The sequence below is a fragment of the Limulus polyphemus genome, unplaced genomic scaffold, assembly GCF_000517525.1.
Source record: "Limulus polyphemus unplaced genomic scaffold, Limulus_polyphemus-2.1.2 Scaffold4877, whole genome shotgun sequence".
Lineage (NCBI taxonomy): Eukaryota > Metazoa > Arthropoda > Merostomata > Xiphosura > Limulidae > Limulus > Limulus polyphemus.
This window is the reverse complement of record NW_013670487.1, coordinates 9,876-16,809: the sequence shown is the minus strand read 5'-3', so window position 1 is coordinate 16,809 and position 6,934 is coordinate 9,876. Positions and strand designations below refer to the sequence as shown.

General features: G+C 29.5%; 1 pseudogene; it reads left to right on the top strand.

The window, feature by feature from the left end:
- Positions 1-3,570, top strand: part of LOC106471815 — a 33,208-nt pseudogene extending 29,638 nt beyond the window's left edge.
- The last annotated feature ends 3,364 nt before the right edge of the window (positions 3,571-6,934 follow it).

Here is a 6,934-nt window from a genome sequence, read left to right as displayed (position 1 = left end):
ACACAGCTTTGATGGCTTTAGAGACTGATCGACTATTACACCAAGATCTCTTTCCTTCATAACACTATTAAGGTTATTCCCATCTAAATGATACTTATAATTCAAATTATGAAAACCCATCTGCCATTTATTTGCCCAACTCACTAAATGATCTAAATCGTTTTGTAGATCAGCTAGCAACACCTAAATCTTTAATATCATATGCAAATTTAAGTAATTTCTGAGACCATAGTGTTATGATGGAATCAGTTGCTTATGAATAGGAGTACAACTTTTGTTACTCAGTAAATTATAAGTGTATCTATTTTTGAGTTTAACAAGTTCAATGTTTTTGTTTTTAAATGACTTGGATAAAGAAGTCTGTCAGGTTTTTTTTATTAAGCAGACATTGTTATTATCCAGCAAAATATGAACAGTGAGAGGATACCCTTGTATGTTTTATGGAACTGTTGTAACTTGTTAGAAATAAAGCATTATTTGGCATGCAAGAAAGTATCAAATGTAATTGAAACATTAGTGAAAGTTAATAAATAACAATTGGTCAATCTCATATCAACAGTTTTTCTCAAGTTTCTAGTACATTAGGATCCAACAAAGTTTAACGTCATAAATTCATATTTTTTGTACAAATCACTGTACAGTAGTTTGTCGGGAAGATTCAGTTTTTTATTTATTCGTAGTTAACTTATTGTTAAACTATTGGGATGTAATGAATACTGTGACTGTTGTTTTAACATTGTGCTTCTTAGGAATCTTGGAGGACAAAATTGATCAATAGGTGGTGATTATTTTACAGGGACAATCTTGGAGGAACAAATTGTTCAAGTAGGTGGTGATTATTTTACAGGGATAATCTTGGAGGAACAAATTGTTCAATAGGTGGTGATTATTTTACAGGGATAATCTTGGAGGAACAAATTGTTCAATAGGTGGTGATTATTTTACAGGGACAATCTTGGAGGAACAAATTGTTCAATAGGTGGTGATTATTTTACAGGGACAATCTTGGAGGAACAAATTGTTCAATAGGTGGTGATTATTTTACAGGGACAATCTTGGAGGAACAAATTGTTCAATAGGTGGTGATTATTTTACAGGGACAATCTTGGAGGAACAAATTGTTCAATAGGTGGTGATTATTTTACAGGGATAATCTTGGAGGAACAAATTGTTCAATAGGTGGTGATTATTTTACAGGGAAAATCCAGCTGAAAGATTAGGCTATCAGAAAGGTGGAATTGGGGACATCATGAAACACAAGTAAGTTACTTTCATCTTCTTTCTTAAGAGGTGTCCACTTAAAAAGAACAACTTGGGGGGTGGGGACCATCTTTGGAGCTACATCTATAAACTTACCTCTTTGAAATGTAACACAATACCTGCTGTAAATAATATTGTTTAATTCTGTTAAGGTGATAATTTGTTGATATATTGTTCATCACCAGGTGTCTGGTTGTCTTAATAACACTACTATTTTATATGTGGCTCTTGTAAACCAGATGTGACTACTTTACCAGAGACACTTGGTTTACTGCTTGTTTCAAAGCACTTAAGTAAATATGAAGAAAATATGCATAAAGCTATATTGTGAAAATTAAATTTTCAAACTTAGTTTTCATTGTTTTAAGAACTGAATATTCTTTATTTAATTAAATATAACTTGTTTTACTGTGGCTTAACATTGTCACAATCCACATTTGTAATTTCTGCAAGTCTAAAAAAAATTTCACAGAAAACAGTTAAATCCTCTTTTTCAAATTTTCTTTCAGTTTTATTGTCTGTGGTTTTTCGTAGATAGGGAGATTGGGAGTCTTGTGTACTAATTAGACAAGGTATTTGGATAACTTAACAATATTATTATTTATCTAAAGTTTTTGTTTAAATTAATCACGGAAGATAAGCATTAGAAAGACCTGTATACTTGCTTAATTTTGTATGTACTGTAGAAAGAAAGAAAATGACTATAATTGGGATGATCACAAAAAAATACCATTGCATTAATTTTAAATTATATGGTTGGTTTTAGTGAAAACCAGACACAGTTTTTAACAAATCTTTTTCTCTCTCATCAATATTTGAGTAAGGTATTTGTGTTTTTTTGAGTTTACTTAGTTTTTTGTAACTTGTATATTTGCACGTCTATTAAAAGTTAAGTTGTTTTTGTTAGGTTATTACTCTCAATAATATAAGTTTCTACATGTTTCTAAAGCAAGTTTATGGTGAAAATTATTGTAGAATGGGTTTATCAATTAAATGTTAACTTCAAAATAACTTGTCTTTCAAATGCAACAAGTTTATTATTGATAATTGAAATTAGAGCTGCTTAATTTTTTTCGAAGGTGGTTTGATGGCTTCAACTGGGAGGGGTTGCAAAATAAGACTCTAATACCACCAATTATACCTCAGGTATGTTTTAATAGATTTTTATACATCTATTAAATAATGCAGTCGAAAATTACAGTTGAGTATTTCTGTCCTTTGTGTGTGAGTGTGTGTACAGATGCTCACACTGACTAAATGTTCCTGCACTGAAGTTGCAGGATCTTTTAAACTTCTCTTATGGCAATCGTGTATGTGCTCATTTTCATATGTAACAAATTTGATCTTGCACTTATGACTGTAGCATAAATTTAATAGTTGAGGATAAGATATCGATAAGGTAGCTATTGCCTTTAGTAATCCTCTTAGAAGTGCTGGTAGTGGCAATCAGTGCTGTGGTCATGATGAAAGTTTTTAAATCTTCTTCGTGCAGGTGAAAAGCACAGTGGACGCCAGTAATTTTGATGACTACCCACCTCCAATCGACCAACAGGCTCTGGAAGATAACTCTGGCTGGGATTACGAATTCTGATCTCTGGCTTTGGAATTAACTAGAAGATTGTATTGAATGAAGACAAGGATGTGAATTGAGGTCTTAACAAAATTATACTAACAGTAAGATCTAAAAGTGAGATGAATCACTACTGAATTAGTTGAAAACATTTAGAGTTTTAACTTAGAATCTAATTCAAGTTGTGTATCTTGAACTTAATTTTATTTAATTTTCTTTCTTTTTTGTCAATGTTCGAAGTTTAATGTAGGTAAACTATCCATAAATAGTTATATTTTTGCTCTCCCTTCACTGTAATTAGAAATCTTACACTGAGTTTATATACTGACAGTAGAATCCTTGTAATCTGTTTGTTTTTAAAACTGAAACTACCTTAGATTCAAGTTGCAAATGAGAAAATTAAATATAAACTCTTAATTATGTTAAATTTCTCAAACAATGTTAGATTAATACTGTAAACGTTTTGATTATTATTTTACTTTATTGATAATTGTAATATTCACTAAAACTTTAATAATTTGAAGTTAAGAATGTAGATTTTGTAAATAAGTTGTGTGTTAGAAATTAAAAATATTATGAAAGAAATTAGTATCTGAAGATGGTTTTCTAATTAAACCTTGAGCTCTTCATAGCAAGATGAGATTTTATAACTTGGTTATTAGTCTTATCATAGTTGGAACATTCTTAAAAATTAAATAACTTGTATTCACCGAGTGTTGTATAAAGAAATAATGTTAAGTTGAAATTAATTATCCTAACATGAACAAAAAATAAATCTAGAAAGTAAAGTGGATTTTTTATAAATTGGAAAACCTTATTTCAAGTGGTGCCTGAAACAAGTAAACCACTTATGATTGTAGTTGTAAAAAGAAAAAAGATTAACTTGTAAATATCAAAGAATTGATCTGATCACTAAAGGTCACTACATGTTTTTGATAGTGATCATTATATTTGTCGTCATCCACAGATATTATTGTTTCACTACTCATCAGTAATTATATGTGCATTGTTTTAATCCCAACTAAACATATTGTTCAAAGGTTTCTTGTATTATTAATTTACTGTTTCACAATTTTGAAGTGTTGTGTTAAACTTTTTGAAGAAATGTCAAGTTAAGCAAAAACTTAAAATAAGCATTTTTTATTATATAAATTTTCACAGTTGTATTTATTAATTTGTAAGTTACTTTTTAGTTCTGTACAGTTAGCTTGATGTTTTTTTGATCAAAAGTTAATGTTGAGATGCAATATTAATTAGTATGATTTGGACAGAATAGGAATTTAAGTTATCCAAAAGCTAATTGAAATTTGACTTGATATTTAATTAGTTAAACAGATAATTTAAAGAAGTTTTCTAAATATTTAAGATTTATACCTTATTTCTTGTTACCTTTCTTAGGTTTACAAGAATTACTCTGTCAGAATGTCTAATTTGATGGTTCCTATGTTTGTTCTGGCTATTGAAATAATTGTCATATACGAGCTTATTTAAAATTGAATCTTGTGATATGTATGTGTATATTGTATAAATAGTAATCTTGTTGTGACAGCCAGACTTAAAGCAGTGTAGATAGTTCTCATCTATGGACTGTTACTAAAATGTGATCCTTTTAGATGTAAGATACTTTATATGATAATGTTGAGAACCTTTCTAGTTTAATGCAAGGTCGCTGTGATTGTCTTGTATACACCCTAAATGAAAATCAAGATATTTATTGTATTAAATGTAAATATTTTAATCCAGATTTGAGTAACAAACTTAATGTTTTTTTGAAAATAGTTGAATAAAATATTTCTCACTAAATGTGTTGATCTTCTTGATTAATGAAATATTATCATCATAACTCTGCTAGAACAGATTTACCTGTATTCTTTATTCATTTTTGTTGGATTTTTTTAATAGCATTAAAAAATCTTTATAGACCATCTGAATTTAAGTTTTGTTTTTCAGCTAGATTAAATAATCAACTTTTAGCAGTAGTGAAACTAATTAATATTTACAAGTTATTTAATGTGAAGTACACTGAATAGCTAGTAGCTTTACCAGTTGTTTAACGTGAAGTATAGTGATTAGCTAGTAGCTTTACCAGTAGTTTAACGTGAAGTACAGTGAATAGCTAGTAACTTTACCAATAGTTTAATGTGAAGTACAGTGAATAGTTACTAGCTTTACCAGTAGTTTAATGTGAAGTACAGTGAATAGCTAGTAGCTTTACCAGTTGTTTAATGTGAAGTACAGTGAATAGCTAGTAGCTTTACCAGTTGTTTAATGTGAAGTACAGTGAATAGCTAGTAGCTTTACCAGTTGTTTAACGTGAAGTACAGTGAATAGCTACTAGCTTTACCAGTTGTTTAACGTGAAGTACAGTGAATAGTTTGATTCTTTAGACACGTTTTAACTTTGAGTTTGGTAAGTTTAGTCACTAGTGTAGCATTCTTGGAATTTGTTGTTCGTCATGAATCACTTGGAATGTCTAGTAATACACATAAGATGTTATACGATGACACTAAAATTTCAATATATTAAATTAAAGTCGTCATTATGATTTAATGACCATGTAATGGTTATGTAGGGGTTTCAGTTTGCCAAAGTATAGATGTAGTGGTTTCAGTAGTACTAATTTTAATGTTGTTGTTTACTTTCGAAAGCCTGAAACCAGCTCAAAAGCTAAAAGTAACTTCGATACAAATTTCAAAATTCTTTTGTTTGGAAGAAGGTCAATTGTTATTTTTGGTATTCACATGAATATTTCAGTGTAAACAATAGCCAGTCTCTAAATAAGAGGAGCATAGAAAACGAACCTTCCAAAATGTTTTAAAGAAAGAAACAATAGACGAGCTTCGTTAACTATCTTAAAGATAAAAACAAACAAACTTTGATTAGAAATTAAGTTAACTGAAATTAAGTTTCTGTTCACTCACGAGACCTTTTAAACAAACTGCATTAAGTGTGTTTTAAAAATGTTAATTCCTTCTCCAACAAAATTATTATTTTTTTTTATTGCACATTTTTGTTCACTAAAACTAGTTTCTGAATTAAATTGGATATAATTTTATCTTGATTAAAATCACAACTGGTTGCACAGGTACTAGAAAAGACCAAAAGACAAACAATGAAAACAATTTTTTTATATAACTGATTATTTCTCTCAATCTAATATTATTTTTAATATGCTTGGATCTCTTCAACAACATGTATAGTGTCTTACAGGATTAATATAAGCTATGTTTTAATTTGGTATATATAGGTTGTGTAATTTGGAACAGGATGACTTGTTGATACTAATGGTTATTGAATATAAACTGAAATTATTATTATTTTTGGTGAAAATATTACATGCTGAGTTTCACTATCTCTTACACATGTACATTAGTATCAACAAGTCATCCTGTTCCAAATTACACAACCTATATATACCAAATTATTAGATTTTCAGCAACCAATCAACTTACTAAAAATTCACCAATATCAACATTATCATAGACCAAAATCTGATAATCCAAACTTTCCCTCTTAAAGGGTATAACGTGCAAAAACATCTCAAAATGTTAAATCCCACCCCAGGGTGGGAAGGGATAAAAAAAATTAAACGCCCCATGAAAAAGCTGGCGATAGAAATTTAGACAAGACTCTCATTAAGGAAGAGATTCAAAGTTGAATCAAAACAAGTTCATAAGTTTGGTGATGAGTCTGTAAATTACTGTACATGTGTAAGAGATAGTGAAACTCAGCATGTAATATTTTCACCAAAAATAATAATAATTTCAGTTTATATTCAATAACCACAAGATTATATTACCCCTTCAATTGAATAGTGTAAGCTGGTTGGTTGCTGAAAATCTTCAAGATTATATTACCCCTTCAATTGAATAGTGTAAGCTGGTTGGTTGCTGAAAATCTACAAGATTATATTACCCCTTCAATTGAATAGTGTAAGCTGGTTGGTTGCTGAAAATCTTCAAGATTATATTACCCCTTCAATTGAATAGTGTAAGCTGGTTGGTTGCTGAAAATCTACAAGATTATATTACCCCTTCAATTGAATAGTGTAAGCTGGTTGGTTGCTGAAAATCTACAAGATTATATTACCCCTTCAATTGAATA